At 37.0% G+C, this 19,775-nt stretch overlaps 2 protein-coding genes across 2 annotated transcripts in view; both read left to right on the top strand.

Moving 5' to 3' along the window:
- The window catches only part of Nca (neurocalcin homolog), a 540,761-nt gene that overhangs the window by 289,515 nt on the left and 231,471 nt on the right, over positions 1–19,775 (top strand). The window lies entirely within an intron of this gene.
- LOC138704424 (neuronal calcium sensor 2) overlaps positions 3,695–19,775 on the top strand; it is a 227,896-nt gene continuing 211,815 nt past the window's right edge. Inside the window, exon 1 of the mRNA XM_069832286.1 lies at positions 3,695–3,733. The gene's annotated coding sequence lies outside the window, so the exon portion shown is untranslated. The remainder of the gene's footprint in view (positions 3,734–19,775) is intronic.

The following is a 19,775-nucleotide window of genomic DNA, read 5'->3' on the forward strand; positions in this document are numbered from 1 at the left end:
TTTATTTACCTAAGAATTCTAGCCCTACTTATAGCTTGCATCAGGCACCACTCCATCTCATACAACCAGCTTACATTAGTCACCGCTAGGGGAGCTGAGTGCTAGATGTGTTGTCACTAATTTTCGAATGAGCGAAGACGAAGGCGTCATTGCCATATCATTTTTTCTTCAGTATACGAGGAATATACAGGGTGGAAGGAAACGTAACATATTAAAACGAGTTAATAGATCAGGCCATTGTAAGCAAATTTTGTCACATGTTTTTGGATAGGAGTACAATGTACCGGTACTGAGGTATTATCAAATACCTTACTATAATAATACCGGACAGCTAGCAGTTTTACGTGCGAACAACGATGGTGCTGCTACCTACCTGCCGGGATGGAGATACTCGCGAAACAAGCTGTAATCAACTGCAATGTATATTGTTGCTGGGCTAGTTAATAGTTTTATTTATTAGTGCTGTGTTGAAATGTCAGGGTGTATATGTGCTGTTTATAATTGTGACAATTGCAGCATTACAAATTGCTCCAAATCGTACTTTCGATTTCCGACAGTTCATAAAACGTGAGTCAACAACATTCTTTAGTAGGCCTAATTCCTTCGTCTTTGTGTTGATAGAAAAATACAAATTAGTTTTTTTTTTTATTTAGACCTAATAAATAAATAGAAGTTAAAATGTATTGGATTTTAAGGTTTTATCAAATTAAGTTTTATTGTTGTCCACATGCCTTTACTAATTATTACAAGCATCAGATTACTGTCAATTTTATCTTTGCATTTGTCAGCAATGCGTATATAAAACATTACTGTAAATTCATTCCTAATATCAGATTGATTTTGTCTCGGTAAACCAAAGAAAAAATATGTAACAATTAATTACGGAAAGTAATATGAAGTATGCAATATTTCTCGGCTTTGATATAAGATAATAATTTTACATTAAATATTATTCAACATTTCTTAAGTGTTTCATATATAATTGCACATTAGTAACTCACGTTTTAAACAATAGTCGAATCTCGCTATGTTAATATTTGTATATGTGGACGTAATTCCATCCCTCTGCGCTAGATGTCAGGTCCGCGATACTTCACACCAATGCTGCTAGTATACAGCTGTCCGGTATTATTATAGTAAGGTATTTGGTATTATCAGCGTACCTGCTGACTTGCTGAGGGTGAGAGCATCGTATCCCCTGCACTCGTACAGTAGTAGAGATGAGAGGGTGGTTGTAATGTAAACAGAAAATTCTGTCGGTAGCATTGAAGCGTAAAGTTTCCAATATAAATGCCGTATGCAAATTGAATTCACAATTTTCTTCTCAGCTGAACAATAAACTCAGTTACGTGATGCTTAATAGAACAGCAGGCTAACATTTACATGGAAGATTCCATTACGTAATTTTTTCATACAATTTCTTGTTCAACTCAAATTCCATTAAAAGCTGACTTTGAAAGAAATAAAAATACGTGAATGTCAAGAAAATGAAGAGTTAACATGACAACCAGTGTAAGTCGGCTACACTAACTGTTTCTTTAGGTATGGTTCGGACTTCGACACGCACTCACGTTCTTCCGATTTCCTTGAAAAATATGTTCTTAAAGGGATTCATAATTCACAATTTCTTTTCCGAAAAAACCTACTTTTCATATCTCTTCACAGGAAAATATTGAAGAGATCAGGTCCGGCGCTTTAGCAGGCCGTCTGACTGGTCCACAGCGTCCAATCGTCTCTCAGGAAAACTACGAGTTAGTGCGTCAGGAATATTGCGCGTGATTTGCTGTGGCGCACGAAAGTATAAAAACTACTTCTGGTTCTTAGGGGAATAGTTTACAGAAAATCTAGAAGCTTCTCTTACACAAATACCAGATAACTGTACTCCTTTCGCTTTAAATAGGTATTGTATCAAAACCAGACCTGTACACATCGATCAATAACTTTGCTTTCCATTAGGCTACAAATAATACAACTGACAGTTACTTTCTAACAGTTAAGACCCACTCACAATGAAAATTAAACATAACCGTAACATAAACACAGAAGTTTGCGCCCAGGCTACCAAATGGGATCATTCACAATGATTTACATAAGCATTGACATAAACATTACTGTAAGACGTTAACATTAAAGTTTGCAAACTCCAAACTTTCATACTTATGCTTACGTGATTTGCAAACAGAACACAATCGTGAAGCGCTGAAGTATACGACAGAATATGAGGAAATGGCGTCGTTGTTATGTTTCCATGGTTACCAAGTATATTTGCTGTTATGTTTATGTTCCCATCGTGAATGATGGTATGACTTCTTGATTTTACTGTAACGTAAAGTTAACGCTTACGTTGTGTTTAATTTTCATTGTGAATGAGCCTTTACTGTGTGTACAGCATCATTTGCCTTTGATGGAGCTGGCAACATTCATGAAACTAGTCCACACCTGTGGAGTAACGGTTAGCGCGTCTGGCCGCGAAACCAGGTGGCCCGGGTTCGATTCCCGGTCGGGGCAAGTTACCTGGTTGAGGTTTTTTCCGGGGTTTTCCCTCAACCCAATATGAGCAAATGCTGGGTAACTTTCGGTGCTGGACCCCGGACTCATTTCACCGGCATTATCACCTTCATCTCATTCAGACGCTAAATAACCTAAGATGTTGATAAAGCGTCGTAAAATAGCCTACTAAAAATTTCATGAAACGAAAGTTACTAGCGAGTGTTATTTGAAATTTGAACTTAATTATTATTATTAATATTAATAAATATAAATACAGTAATAATTTAATAATAGCGTACATTTTAAAATGATATTTGGTTTTCGGAGTTTATACTAATTATTTCATGTAACGAAAATACGTTTTAATATTAGATTAATCAATCAATCATATATATATATATATATATATATATAAAGATAAATATGTAAATAAATAAAGAAAGAAATGAGTAAAGAAATAAATATACCTAAATGAATAAGTAAATGAGTAATAAAAGAATAATAATAAATAATGAATGTTGTAATGAATTAATGAATAAGTAGGCTACTGTTATTATTGACATATATGATTTCTCCTAGTGATATCTGGTAACAGTTGGCAACATTGAGAAGACGCAATATTATTATTATTATTCATGATTTTTTTTAGTTAGGAAATATTACGTGAACCCCTCTGTGCATACTGTACTGTACCTCACAGTTGCAATCAAGCCAGGTCAGTAGTTACTTACATATGTCGCCGGTTTTCCGAAGTGACAGTGACGAGATTGAATCAGATTACAGCAGTGATTGCGATTGTAGTAGTCACTATAATGGAAAAATTCAAATGATGATAGTAAGTATATAGAAAGTTACACAACACAGAACTGCACGCATTGTATTCTTCACCTGACATAATTAGGAACTTAAAATCCAGACGTTTGAGATGGGCAGGGCATGTAGCACGTATGGCGAATCCAGAAATGCATATAGAGTGTTAGTTGGGAGACCGGAGGGAAAAAGACCTTTAGGGAGGCCGAGACGTAGATGGGAGGATAATATTAAAATGGATTTGAGGGAGGTGGGGTGTGATGATAGAGACTGGATTAATCTTGCACAGGATAGGGACCAATGGCGGGCTTATGTGAGGGCGGCAATGAACCTTCGGGTTCCTTAAAAGCCATTTGTAAGTAAGTAAGTATATATATATTTTTTTTCTTTGCAGAACTCCCTGGCTGTCCACGTGCAATGCTTGGGACTCACGGTGAGTAAACTGTTACATTAAGTTCTTGCTGGTGTTGGATGAATTGTTCACTTCCTCATCAGTTCGAAGCTAGAAGTAATGACTGAGTTGGCAATACGTCTCTGAAGAAGCGGAACAAAGAATTGAAATCCCCTTGTGTGGTGAGGTCTTATTGGACGTTCGTTTCTGGTCGCTGCAGGTGATAATTTTCAATGTACATGATTTTAAATCTAGCAGATCTGTAATATATCTCTACAGTAACAGGCGTGTTCGAGAGAGTGCGGAACAATGCATTCATGGGGAGAGGTTTTTGGATGCAGATGGGCTATTCCATCTCAAATCGACCGAAATATAGAGAAAATTGACCTTGCAATTTTTAAATACAATGAAACTTTTTCTGTCCGTTGACAACTGTGATACAATGCTTTGTGCAAAGTTTGAGGCATCAGAACTTCATAGTGTTTAAATTAAAAATATTTAAATTTATCGTATTTTCATAAAATTAGCAACTTTAAACTGTTGTGGCTCCGAAACCCTTTCACCCAATGATCAAAATCATGGTTTATTTTGATGCTGAGAAATTAAAGTTTATATTGACATGTAAACAGTTTTTCTTACTTTTTATGGAAATGGAGAAATTTAGAGTTTTCTTCATTAAGACACCTTTGACCACGAAAAAATATTTTTAAAATATATGGTTAGATTCTGCATTGAAAGTACAAATAAACACATATTTTTTACTGGTGCACCGTTGATAAGAAAGTATTGAAAATATCAAATAAAGAAAATAAATAGTACGCGCGTGAGCTAACCAGCTGACTGTGAGGCGGGAGCTAGCCGAGACAAGCAAGGCCACGAGACAAACACGTGATGTTTCGTCTAGTAGCGCATATCTGGGCTAGCTTTATCACAGGTTTTCATAAACATAGGAGTAAAATGACTCCCAACGCTCCCTTATCTTCAGATCTCGGCCAGTGCGTGCGGTACTGCGCCGTTCAAGTCTAGGAGTGTGAAAATAATTTATTTAATACTCTCGAAACTTATTGCCGAGCCACTAAGCAAACAATGCCGAATACCTTTTAATAATGCAAGTTTTTTTTCAATATTTTTTACATTTTTACAAATGGGCAAAAAACCTAAAAGTAAGTAAAATCAGATTATCTGTCTCTCTGTATACAATAAAAATAACGATTACTTCTTAACATAACCTACCAAATATCATTTGACTATGATTATGTGTGTGTATTCCGCCTTTGCTTATCATACAATTAAATGAATGAATTAATTAGTCATATTTTTCATTAACGTTTTCGGTACGTAAATTGTACCATCTTCAGATGTATGTATATGATGCTAATTGTTAACCAAGCCTATGGGTACATGTATCGTGGACTTAAATGATCACTTTTAGCAAACATAGCCATGTTAACGATACTGCTCAACGCTAAATAACAAGATCACCACAACTGCCTCATTTAACTTCACACCGGCAAACACCACACAATAAGTGATCACATACTTCATATATTTAAAGTGATGTACAAACTATGTGTTTTTTAAACAGTTTTTAAACAGTGTTTTTTAAATAGTGTTTTAAATATTGACTGAAACATCCTAATTCAATCTTGATAAAGTGTTGTACCAGCAAATAGTATATAAGAGTTAAGGTAATCACTTATGTAATCATGGCAACACTTCACCGACATAGCACAGTATGCACAAAAACACTGATCATTTAAGTCCACGATACATGTACCCATAGGCTTGGTTAACAATTAGCATCATATACATACATCTGAAGATGGTACAATTTACGTACCGAAAACGTTAATGAAAAATATGACTAATTAATTCATTCATTTAATTGTATGATAAGCAAAGGCGGAATACACACACATAATCATAGTCAAATTGTGATAGCTTATCGGTATATCTTCAACATGAAATTCTACCAAATATCAACTTCAAAATGAGCTCCAGTTCAATGTTCTGCAGTAAATGGTTCCAGAGTTCTGAGCGCTGAAAGTGGCTTGTTTTTATAAAATACGCTAAATTTGTCGCTCAATAGTACGAAAACCGTTTGACTTTCGATAGTATATTTTTGAAAATGCACTCTCCTCAGCACCTTGTACAAATAGGGAAAAAAAATTAGAATATTAAAAAAATGCGAGTTTTTTACTGTTCGATTTCATATGGAATAGCCCATAGGCAGGATGACCAGCCTGTGTTTCTGTTAAGATCTCGATATCGATTTTTTGCAGACCACAATGCTTCGTATAATATGAAACCCTGGATTCTTTGCAGTTGTTATTTATTGGAACCCATTTTCTTTCTTTAATTTTCCTCCGGTTAGAAGGGAAATGTGTTGCAACGGTGAGTCAGAACAAGGACAAGGACAGGAAGAAGGAATTGAGGACGAAGTGTCTGAAACGTCACAGCTTTTGTTATTTGGTGACAAGTAACCGGATTTAATGAACAGGAACCAGCTCCGCCTTTGTTTGCAGTCAGATCCGAAGACACGCTATGTAGAATGCAAGAAAGTACTTCCCAGTGACTGCAGCCCTGTTCAGTTTTTAGTTCTCATGACGTCCTTAGGACGAATTGTGAAAACTGCAACTTAGAGCTCTCTAAAGTATGTTGTGTTTAATCGGTATAGACAGTGGCGGTGCGTCAATAAGAGCACAAGAGCACGTGAACACCTTGTTTCCATTAATGCACGACTAGTTTTATTATTTGATACTTGGGATGTATAATATCAGAATCGAGTATTTTAAACTTCCCGCATCTTGCATAAATTTCTTATGTAAACTTGGCAACATCCGTTCGCGTACAAGCCGTGCTCTTTTCGAGATGGTTACAGGAATTTCACGCATGCGCGGGAGAAAATTGTCTTTAGCTGGCCGCTTATGACTCGTCAAGAGCACAAAGCGTTAAGTGAACATGCTGAGTATCTATCCTACAGACGTCAGGTGTATCGGTGCCTATCGTTCACGTGCTATATCTCGAGGAAATTTAAAAGCCTGTAGATGTCAGCATCTGACTGTATGAAACGTTTACTTTACGTAGATGTGTCTACAGTGCTGATATGAGAGTGTAGTTTGTGAATTACTATAATTCAGTGTCGCCATAATGGCATAGTTTGACTTTCAAACACGTGCTGGCTGACTGTGGTGGTGATATGAATTTAAGTATCTGTATGGTAGTTTATAACATTTAAGAATAATATTTACTGGCATGTATTTATAGCAATCAATCTATGCGACTGGGATTACAGTACTGGTATAGGCTATAGTGTATCAGTGTGTTGTGAATTAAAATATATTACTGAACACACGCGTTTGTAAATAATGGGACTGTGGTATGTATTCATTATTAACAAACGTAAACAATGAACTCTGTTCAATGAAATTTGGAACAGTAAAGAACTGGGTAACCTGACTCACCAGGAAAAATTGGAAATAGAAAGACTGAGTTTCATTATTATTACTATTATTATTACTCTTATTATTATTATTATTATTATTATTATTATTATTATTATTATTATTATTATTATTATATGTCATTTTGAATTTATATACGATTTTTTTCGATAGTGAAACATTGGAATCATGACATTTCATATTAGACTAAACGTACAATTTCAAATTCTCTTCGATTTTGGAACCACAAAATTGTGAACACACATAATATTTTATCACGAGCCGCCACTGGGTATAGATGTTATTTATGTAATAGAAATATTTTGATTAAATTTCAAAACTGACGTTTAACTCAAAAGCATTTGGCGTTGGAAGCATTTTGTAAAGAGATTTGAAACCAGTACAAAGACTTCTACAAGAAGCCACCTATGTTTCTCTTTTAACAGACGAAAGGTTGAGTCGTGAGTCCTTCGCCAAGCGAAAATGCTCGTCTTAAGGTACGTTTTCCTCGGTGCGACTATTGAGATGATCGTTCAACGATGATCGTGCAACGATAATTGTTGAGCACTATTTCTTTGTATTTTCTATGGAGCTGTTTTCCTACGAGCGACTGCCGCGACTCTAGAAAATACAAAGAAATAGTGCTCAACTATTGTCGTTGAACGATCATCGCAATAGTCCCACCGAGGAAAACGTACCTTTAACTCGGAAACCAGTAATGATTTTGAGTTGGAACCACTTTTAAAACTAATTTCCATTCTTTCTCAACATATCTCTCGCTTTGATCCCCCATCTAAAGTGAAGAATAAAGTTTGCCGCTTACCAACTTTTGAAGGTGTAAATATCTATTCTGAACTTACAGAACACTTCGAAGTTAGTATTTTTCTCTCGCTTTTCAAAAAAGGATTTTGATTTCCAATTTTTTTATGTGCTTTCCTTAGACTTGCGCTATCAATTAGAAAACTAGAGTGCGATTGATCGACTTCCATAGGAGTGGCAAATACAATCACACCCACTAATACTGCAACCAGTGACACCCCACATATCCTTCGCCACTAATGTAAATGGCAGAAAGTGTTTCAGCTGTTCAAAGGGCAGAGCAGCGACACTGATTCCTTGCATATGTGGGCAACTCGAGTGTTCCAGTTAAGACCATTATCCATAAAGATTCCAACATTTTTTACTGTTACACTGTATTCAATAATTTTATCATGTTTAAGGTACAAAAAGTAATCTGATAAATGTAGCCTACAATAAGAAGGTAGAAGGAGTCAGCTCATCATAAATGATGTTGTCTTATTATGATTGCATTGCATATGAATATATTAAGCGACAGTCAAAATGTCAGCTTTGGGAATCTACCCACGGCCCAGCACGCTAGCAGCCCCACATGTTCCGTGTTTGAACCTTGTGACCCGAGTAAAGCGTCACTTATGAAGCAACTAAGCCAGGAGATATTGGGGTAGGATGACTAGTTCCTTTCGCCCTCGATTGCATACATCGCTGAGTAGCAACATATTACCACAGTCTACTATATACAGTCGCGAAGCTTGAGGTGATTTTTTGCAAATCTCGTGATAAAGCGCTCCAAGCGGTTAGCAACTAGAAACAATAGACTGTCCACGGTCGACTTTGGACTGTGTCGTATTTCCATCGAATGCTAGCTCGTTACGTATTTCACATTGATGCTTGTGAAATGTTCGTTATTGGTTGTAATGAAAATGTTAATGGCTAAAATACAATAATTGGAATAATAATATTTTACTAAAGACATAGAAAAATGAAGTTTGTTTCAATGAAATTTATTGATCATGTTTTATTTTCAATTCTGGTGGGATTATTATTGCTTAGGCCTACTTTTTTTTTCAAAGGATATGTTTTTAATTATTGCTGTTAATTTTGTTGTTATTTTTATTTATTACTTTACTAGAGACGTAGATAAAGTCTGTTACAAAAAAATTTATTGATCACGTTTTATTTCCAATTCTGGTGTGATTATTATTGCTTAACCTCACCCCACATTGTTAACTACGTAAGCCTACACTACAAGTACCGGTACACGTAAGTTACTCAATTAATTCATATTTCCATTATTATTGTTGTAAAGGGAAATGCAAATTAATATTTATTGGTTTCATAGTTAATTATCGCTATAATCTTGAATGAGTGAAGCGATTATAGTAAATTTCAGTTCGTTTTGCACAAAAAAAATAATATTAACCTATTTCTTGCAGGTATCTTCGAGTTTATGATGGAATTTAATATACTTCATTAAAATAATAAATTAACTTTATGCATTTAATATTTCAATAATGGAAGGAAGGTGTTAATTTTAACAAAAGAACACAACGAAAGTGTAACATATTTTGTCGTCTACTAGGAGAGAGATCTACGATGATGAGGCGATAATAGCGATCCTAGTGGTGGGCAACTACCCATGTTTGCATTTTTACTACATATTGAGCTTCGCGACTGTATATAGTAGACTGTGATATTACACTAATCAGACTTCAGATATTGTCGTTGTTCAAGTCAACTATCCGAAGACATGCAGACCTATACAAACAATTTTTTGTCCTTCATCTGACACAAATCATCAATCGGAGGTAGATGTGAAATTAAGGCTGCGAAAGTTTGTACGAAATCAGCATTTTGTTCATTCCTGTGCATCTTCTCAAACTGTACAAGATAGTTGCGCATTATCTCCTGGGATAGGAACCTTTTTAAATTTTCAAAAACACTTTGTACCTGGAACGAGGGTTTGTTTTATAGAGATCAATCTGTACGGGTGCAGTCCGTCTCCCTTTAGTGAGCATTAGCTCAATTGCACGTCGGAGACGCGAGTTCAACCCTCGATCGATGCCGGGCGCATCTAAGGAGCGCTGTGGTTAATATTCGTTCATGTGTTACAACTCTTCATAATTGACAGAAATATTTTAAATGCTTGTTCTGCTCGTGTAGCAGTAGCAGTGTTGGGTCCAGCATCATCCGCAGCCTTAGGTTCGCACTCTGCCTATCATTATAGCGTCAGTGAATATTCACCGTAGTTTACTTTGCCCAACCAAAACACGAAATTAAACCGCGCAACAGATGAAATATCTAATTGGTTCCTAATTCTACAGTTATATCAAAATGGCATTTGTTCAAGTTTATCAGTAAAAAGAAAAATGATACAGTAAAATACTGTAAATACATACATGTGTTCAATAAATATAGTATTAAGAGTGAAGGTGTGTGTACTACTTTATTGTTAGCGACATTATACAGTGTGTTCACTGTGTTGTGGGAAACTCTTGAGGAATTGATGGAAGACACAAAAGCAAGAAAAAAGTAAATATGTAGTCAATTTCGGTTTGTATATAGTTTATTACAATACTTTTTAATTCATACGTGTTTACTGATTACAATTTTGTGTTTACGTCTTTCTTTGCCTACATCTGCGGGTAAAATGTTATAACATTAATTTTTTGAAGTAATTTTTTCATGCAGAACGATTATGTACGGTATGTGTGTCTCTTGAGTTAATGTTGGCAATTATATTGCTACCCACAATTCAGTTCTTAATAGTTGTACGGAAGCAGAAAGATTATATACAACCTTTTTGCATGGGAAAACACTCTGTTTTGTACATTTTAGATAATGAAGCACTTTTTAGGCCTAAGGTTTTTTTTATTTCAACATATTGTTATGCATATATTATAGAGTGGAAAGAAAGAGATAGAAAATATTTCAAATAAAGTTCTTGGAGCAATTAATTGAATTCTTCTTCTGTAAAATGTATAATTTGCATGTTAAATATTTTTCTTCGGTTTACGTGTGTCCTTGTGACATCTTCATCACCTTAAAGATTTTTCGAAAGGTTTTAAAGCTTTCCTCTACCACACCAAAAGGTCTACCATATTCAGTTCTTTCTTGGAGCTTTCGCAAAAGTCTGGGAATAATTTTATGTTGTTTAAACTGACAGATAATATTTGGTTCAAAATATCATCAGATTCGTCTACAGTTCTGCAGTGTCGAAACAGTCAGTCTTATAGCCATGGCATTCAAACTTTCTCGAAGGAAAACCAGAATAACACTTGCACCAGTTGTAAATTTGGACAATCCGCCGTATTGGTGTGATAAGGTTCAGAGTGTGTCGTAAAAAAGAAGCGAGACCATACTACATGTGTCAGTACATTCCAGACAAGTAGCCTACTGAAATTTTTATGAACACTTGAAAGTAGATGAAGTAATTTTTGCTGTTATGAAAAATACAATAACGATAGACACCACTCATTTTTAGTGTTCAGAAGTTCATATACTAATTTATCACCTACACTGTTCAACGACTACTTGCAGGACTTACTGAACTGTTTCAAAAACATTGCAAGGATGATAGTAGGAGGAAGAAGTATAAAGTGCATAAGATTTGCTGATGATATGTCGTTGTTAGCAGAAAAGGAAATGATACTAAGCAATGTGTTACTGGAGCTAGGTGACAGCTGTGAGCAGTATGAGATGAAGATAAATGCCAACAAGACGAAGACCATGCCCATAGGAGGAAAAGTAAAGAAGGTAAACTTGCGAATTCTAAATGAGGTAGTAGAGCAAGTGGACAGCTTCGAATACTTGGAGTGTACTATAAGCAGTAGGATGAGCTGCTGCCAAGAAGTGAAAAGGAGGATAACAATGGCAAAGGAAGTTTTTAATATCAAACGTTTCCATATAAAATTCCAACAGAAATTGAATTTTTTCGTCTCTTGGAAAATTTAGAATTTGCATGTTAAAATCTTTTAGCTCGTAATTATTCAATTCTGCCACTATCAGTTCTGAACAGATTTCTAAGTGCCGCGTCATAGACTGTCTTACTGTCTCCCATAGTCCAGGTCTGTTGTACCTTCTGACATTCCTCTACACCAGGCCTGCACAAACAGCGCTCAACAAGCGCGCGCTCTTCTTCGGAGCGGGAGAGCGGTGTTTACCGCTCGCCGAAACGGAGAGGAAGATACGTCAGAATGACATAGACTTGCTATAGATAGAGGAGAGGGAAACGACCACTCAGTTATCTAGTGGAGTGCAGTGTGTAGGCCTATTCTCAGTAACTGTTTCACGTTGCTTACCTACTGCTACAGTACAGTATGGAGGAATCTAAAAGACGGAACATAACATTTAACGATTTACAGCTCCAACTTATTGGTCTTCAATGTGACCTAAGGGCTAAAGATCGTTTGAATAATACTACTAGCCTGGTTGAATTTTTACAAGACTAAACATTAGCAACAATATCCACGACTACACAGGCTGGCTGTGAAAATGATTGCTATGTTTGGCTCAACATTTATATTTGTGAGCAACTGTTTTCTATAATCAACTTTAATAAAGGCAGACATCGAACATCTGTAACTGATGTTTCATTATGATCAGTAGGCTACTGTTCCTTTCAGCTGCCAACAGCATAAAACATCGTTTTGATGTACTGAAAAATAAAAATATAACAAAATGATATTGTACATTTAAGTAGCTAAAGAATTTCTATTGTCTCTGTAAAATAAATATTTCTTTATTAATTAATAATAGTCCAAGATAGTTTTGCAAACACTGAGCGGGAATTCATTTCATAAGCACTCGTAGTAGTACTTCCTTTTGTGTTTATTTTGTACGAGCGCAGCTAATGTCAGCATTCCGCTCATGAGCTGTGAGCCGGCTCGGAGAGCGCAAACCTTATGCAGGCCTGATCTACACGCTGGCGTACAATTTCAATGTCTTCAATAAGTATTGAATACACCGTTGCTTTTTAATGTCTTCATGAGTAAATATTAATATTGTTTTTAGTTGCTAGGTGACAATAATGAGTAGAATCTCTTTTGTTTTAAAAGCCTACTGATTTAATAAACACGACTCACTAATTTAAGAACTAAATCGCATGGAATAAAAAGTACCTGTAATTAAAAACGAAGCAAAACGAAATTTGCTATATATTTACATGAACATTTTAGCTTGTTAGCTACCCTATCAGTTCCCCAAGTATGTCCCACATCTTAGTTAACACACTATATTGCATCTTTTAATATCTGGTGATAGCAACGCCGCCAGTCCTGAGTTCTGGAAATGGGCCACGTAATACCGAAATTGCAATTCCATAAGATTAATGAAGCCATTATTTTGGTGTTTGTTTGACATTTCGTGCTTTGGGTGCGGCTTTGAAGATGAGCAGGATGGGATTTTAATTTACTGAGTTCGATTTTCTATACCTGTCGTGTCTCTTATTTTAGAAGTTTCGATCAATAAGCTGCTCTTAGGATCCGAGTGAGGAATGTTGTAAGACACGTTCTGGCAATTTATGTTGCTAACAATGGGACGAGCGCACACGTCGGCGCAGTCAAGCCCATCTCATTACAGCTACAGAACGTTGCTCTATAGCTTGGCCATCTGTATATCTTGAATATTGGCAAACATTTAACGTGTTTTACGATACAAGTGCGGCCTATTCAAGTTCTTCAGGCTTGCAAATAAGCAGTCGCCCACTCGGCCGGGCATCTAAATTATTTATACATCTTGATTACACAACTTTTAACACTGTATCAGTTCGGAATATGTATGATAAGTCTTTCTTGTGTTAAATTCTAACGTACCTTGTTAACATGTTTCGACCTATTTTGGGTCATCTTCAGAACTGATCGTTGTTGGTGTTGGCGCCTCTTGTTTCCTGTGAGAGTGCGTTCGTAGTGTAGAGTCAAAGAGTGTGTGTGTTTTGAAATTGAGTTGTGTGTTGAAGATATCGTTGGGGTGTGTTTTCATGTGTCTGTAAATTTCATATTGTTCTAGTGCAGCGTTGTCAGACACAGCCTAAACGGAGCGGAGCGCTCCACTGTAACTCGTTGCGTGCTCCGGTGCTTCCACAGACATAAGCAAGTTCACTCTCCGACTGGACGTCTCTAGCACCACAACCGGAGCTTACAACTCTGACACTACTGTTCTAGTGTGTTGAGTTTCTGGCTTTTTGGTTGGATGTGCAGTATTTCCATGTCTGTGTTGATGTCTCTGTGGGTGTGGTTGGCATTTGTGATGTGTTCTGCATATTTGGAGGTGTTTTGTAATTTTGTTATGGCTGTGATGTGTTCTTTGTAACGTGTTTGAAATGATCTGCCTGTCTGTCCTATGTAGAAGTTGTTGCAGGTGTTACATTTGAGTTTGTATACGCCTGTGTGGTTGTATTTGTTTGTTTGTGTTGTTTGTGAGATGTTTTTGCAGAGAACACAGAACACGCATACAGAACAAATAACACTCTACAAAAACATCTCAACACACAAACAACACAAACAAACAAATACAACCACAAAAGCGTATATAAACTCAAATGTAACACCTGCAACAACTTCTACATAGAACAGACAGGCAGATCATTTCAAACACGTTACAAAGAACACATCACAGCCATAACAAAATTACAAAACACCTCCACATATGCAGAACACATCACAAATGCCAACCACACCCACAGAGACATCAACACAGACATGGAAATACTGCACATCCAACCAAAAAGCCAGAAACTAAACACACTAGAACAATATGAAATATACAGACACACGAAAACACACCCCAACGATATTCTCAACACACAACTCAATTTCAAAACACATACACTCTTTGACTCTACACTACGAACGCACCCACACAGGAAACAAGAGGCGCCAACACCAACAACAACCAGTTCTGAAGATGACCCAAAATAGGTCGAAACATGTTAACAAGGTACGTTAAAATTTAACACAAGAAAGACTTATCACACATATTCCTAAATTAATTTCGCTGACGCCTGATTTTGAAAGTAAATCGCCGAAAAATATGGACTATATTATGCAATGAATATTTGGAGATTTTAAAAAAGCGTGTTATTTTGCACTGTTTGTTAGGTTTTTTCTTGTATCAGGCCTAGGTTTGCTTTTAGAGGATACTTGGAGAATTTTATATTTTCTTCAGTGTTGTGTAAGGGACAGGTAAGACGAATCGGGACTTTTCGCCCCCTAAAACTTGCAGCTGGGACATTTCGTGACACAAAAGATAATTTCACTGCGACATTGCGTCACACAAGGCTGGAATACACAAATATCTTAAAATGGTGTATCATACAGTAGGCAGTAGCGTACATCTCACTTGCCGAGGAAGAACTATATTGTTTGTAGACATCTGGGGCCGTATTCATAGACATTCTTAGCGCGGGCTTCCGGTGGATGATCAGCGAACTAACATTTTTTTCGTATTCATAAACCAGTGTTAGCGATATGATATGAATCCTGTACAAGTAACCAGTCGATAGCCGGGGCTAGTTTAGCACGCTCGTAGCGCGGGTTAGTGAAATGTCTATGTATAGCACCCCTGAAGTCTGACTAGTCGGCGGTGTATGCAGTGGAGAGAGAAAGAAACTGGAGTCCACACCTGTGGAGTAACAGTCAGCGCGTCTGGCCTCGAAACCAGGTGGCCCGGGTTCGAATCCCGGTCGGGGCAAGTTACCTGGTTGAGGTTTTTCCCGGGGTTTTCCCTCAACCCAATACGAGCAAATGCTGGGTAACTTCCGGTGCTGGACCCCGGACTCATTTCACCGGCATTATCACCTTCATTTCATTCAGACGCTAAATAAGCTAAGATGTTGATACAGCGTCGTAAAATAACCCAACAAAAAAAAAAAGAACTGGATACCCTACCCCATTATCTCCTGGCCTGGTTGCCTCATGAGGGATGTCTTATTGATATCAGTTTTGAGGTTCAAACGTGTCTGCGGACAGCTCATTTAACAAGAATTACTGTACTTGGTGTGTATGTACAAAACCTAATTGTAGCGCCGTAACATAACTAGCTGAATTGCCTGCCTGTAGATTGGAATTTCGTTATCATTAAGCCTCTGTGCTGTTAGACGGCAGATTGTTGCAAAACATACTCATTGTTGACTGGCTTAGGGAAGGTCGGAGCTGTGATAGGCGCATAATTAATTTTTGTGTGAAGTGTGCGTTCCCGTGAAATCTAAAATTTGCCTCTAAGAGAAAGAGGTTAATCGAGCTGACCATACGAAAGTTTCCGACAATAGTGAAAGTGAAGACGAATGCTGACCATTGCCTAGCCATGCTGAAACTCTCAATTAATTACGGACTCCAACCTCAGTTCAGTTCAGTTCAGTTCAGGCTGAACGTTTTCGTCTCTACAATAGTATTCAAGCTTTCGTCTCTGCAATAGTATTCAAACTCAATGGATTTCTTGTAAGATGTCGACGGAAGCAGACAGAAATCAGTTACTTTTTTCCAACAAAATAGAGTATATGACATAACAAGTGCACAGAACCTTCAAATGTGTATGCAGTACTTCAGGTTCCATTTACAACTTATTAGTTTTCATGATTTAATACAGTGGGGTAGTGTGCTTAATTGTCAAGGTTAACTTACCATATGTTATATGTAGGGCTACGTACAACGGACAGTATATACAGGGACATCATTTTATTTTTACTTCAGTTTTTATTGTACCTAAGTTTTTAATGTACTTCACTCCCACCCTCCTCTACTATAAACTTCCAATCGTCCTCCATACAGAACCAAGGCCGCATATGCAGTCAAAGTCGCCTTACGGTCATAGTAAGAGGTAGTGAGTATAGTACGTTCCAGAAATATGTTCACGTTTTCCAGTGACGAAAGAGCTTTCAATATTGAATCATACTTTCGCACAGGTACTATCGTCCGTTTGCCTACGTCGCATCCCGGTTTCCCACACCTGCTTCTGCTCGCCCCTTTGTAAAGGCTACTTGCTGGGCTGTCTTAGCTCTTTTCTGAGAACATTAATTTCTGTTAGGAATTGGACGTCTGCGTAATATTATACAACTATTTAAAATAACTTAAATAAAAGGGCCTTGTTAAGTAATTAACTGTCACGTGATTTCTCTCTTTCTACTACCCTGCGACAAAACCACTTGGACGAACAGTAGATAGCATGTCTGAGTAATTTTATCTTTGCGGATCGGGCAGAAATGAAGATTGAACTTACAGTACGTAAGGTACTCTTTTATAGAGTAGGTACAGAATTATTTTAACATGAGTTACTAGTACGAAGGACGAAACTGGTAATTGGAACTAGGTACAATAGTCTATAGTGCGATAATATGCACAAAATAAAAAACTGAAGCCTGTCTCGAAATGAACGGTCACTATTTAAAAAAAATGTGTTTAAATATCCATATTATGATTATTTTTCAATTTAACTTCATTTTCTATAGTGTACGCTAATATGCTGTAGACAGTATGATATAAATTGCATAATGAATACGTCCACATGGACAGCTCAGTTCGTGAGTAAAAATACTTATTGTTAATACGGTACCATATTTTGATTAAACAAAAACCTAATGAAAATTATCAAACTCAAAATCGCGATATTTCCTACTTTACGTAAATGGATGAACTACTTTCCTTCCCTCATACCTAGTTTGTATTTTACGCCAGTATCATCGAACTGCAGTCGTGGAAGGGGGTAGCAAATGGTGTTTCCTGTTTCCGGTAATGCAAAGGTATAGCCAGGTTAATATTAGAAATGTTAGTAAAAATAAATTGATGTGCCTGTATTTAGTAGATTTATTTATGATACAGTTCTATAAGTTGGCCTCCGTGAGTGACCAACAAGTATTTCGCCGGTTGCCCCCTCTCTAGAACGTTCACGGTACGGACCCCACCATTGAACACGGGCCTCCGAGACTAGCCCGTGCTCGTTGGTTGATGAAAGTGAAGGTAAGGGAAACTGACCAAGAATGCGGGTTGCCTATGCAGTGAACAGCTGCGTACATGAGCACATGTCTGTTTTGTAGCAAGGGAAAATCAATGCCTGTGAATATCTAATTCGGTCCGCGCGCAGCGAGCCTCCTCTGGTCTGGTCTGCAAACGAACTAAAAAGAAACCGTCCGTGCAAGTCTGTTCTTGTATTCTAGCAGAAACTCGACTTGTGTAGCTTCGTGCTGTATCACTAAGGGAACCACCAAAATATACTCTTCTTGAAGGGTGGGAGATATGAATGGCTGAAAATTTGTAAATTTTTAATTTTTGGATTTTTGTTGCGTATGAATCTTCAGAATTTTAGCTTTAAATTGATATATTGTATAATATGTTATGAATTAAATTTTTCTAATATTTATTTTCTTTAATTTTAACAAATGGTGTAGACCTATATCAGAAAACATTGATTTTTGCTCGAAATTTCTAAAAGTTTGGTAATTAATAACTTTGGTAACCGAAAGTCAATTTAATGGGACTTTTTTCATGGAGAGAATTTTTTTCCCCTCTATCGTTTGGTGTAGCTGTTGGTCACATCCAAAAGACAATAAGCAGTAGACTGTGAGACAAAAGTTACAGATGAAAAAACTGAAAGACGCAAATTATTTGGTGACATACACTGTAATTGATGACATTAAAAAATGTTACGAATTGGCCATTAGGAGGAATGTCAACAATTTGTAAGAAATGAAGAAGAGTGTTTGGACAGAATATTTCCATCTTATCTCTTCTGATGACAATCCTCAGCATGGACTGTGTCCACTTGGAAAAGGGAGCCGGAGTATCAGCTAAATTAACAGGTGAAACATATAGACATAAAGACTATTTCCACATTTCTCTTGCTATGTTTGCATTGTAAGTCGAACTTCCTCATGGCGTATCGTTGATTCTGGAATCCCACAGGGATCTGTTCTATCACCACTACTATTCACTATTTACGTAAATGACATTCCCTCGACTCTACAGCACTTTAAGCATCACCTCTACGCAGACGATTTAAAAATCTATATCCATACAACCCCTGACTCACTCAATAACGCAATACAAAATCTTAACGAGGACCTTGAATCTATATCTGCATGGGCCAGAAAGTTTGGTGTGACTCTCAATGCAAGAAAATCACAAGCAATCCTAGTGGGACATCAACGTCTATTATGCAGCATTACTCCTGCTCTACCAGTCAAGTTAAACGACACAATAATCCCTTTTGCTTCCTGTGTTAAAAACCTTGGAGTTTACGCATTTAAACTGGAATAACCACGTAACCCATATTACCAAAAACATGCTTTCCATACTACATTCCTTAAACAGCATTCGAAAATTCCTTCCGCTATCACTTAAGAAAATACTAGTAATGCCCCACTTCGATTATTGTGATTTTCTACTGACCGACCTCAATGTCAACCAGTCGCAAAAATTACAACGTGTTCATAATTCTTGTGTTCGCTTCGTCTGCGATGTCCGTCGCGCTGACCACATTACCCCATCCTTCCAAACTCTAAACTGGCTACGGCTTAACGATCGTAGAAATTTTCATTCTCTTGTCCTCCTTTTCCAAATCTTCACACTTCTACACCTACCTACCTTGCCTCCCGTTTCAGTTACCTGTCATCATATCATAATCTCTTCACACGCACGAAAAATAGCCGCATACTAGCCATACCAACACATAAGACATCATCGTATTCATCATCATACACAATCTCGCTCTCGCGCTTGTGGAATACCCTACCCAGTGACATCAGAGACTGTCGGAATTTAGTAGCGTTCAAAAGCAAGCTTATTAAGCATTTTCTTACTGCGTAGAGTAGGTTTAAGTTTTACTTAATCAATAAAAGAAATGCTTCTCTTTTC

Source organism: Periplaneta americana, chromosome 8 (genome assembly GCF_040183065.1).
Source record: "Periplaneta americana isolate PAMFEO1 chromosome 8, P.americana_PAMFEO1_priV1, whole genome shotgun sequence".
Taxonomy (NCBI): Eukaryota; Metazoa; Arthropoda; class Insecta; order Blattodea; family Blattidae; genus Periplaneta; species Periplaneta americana.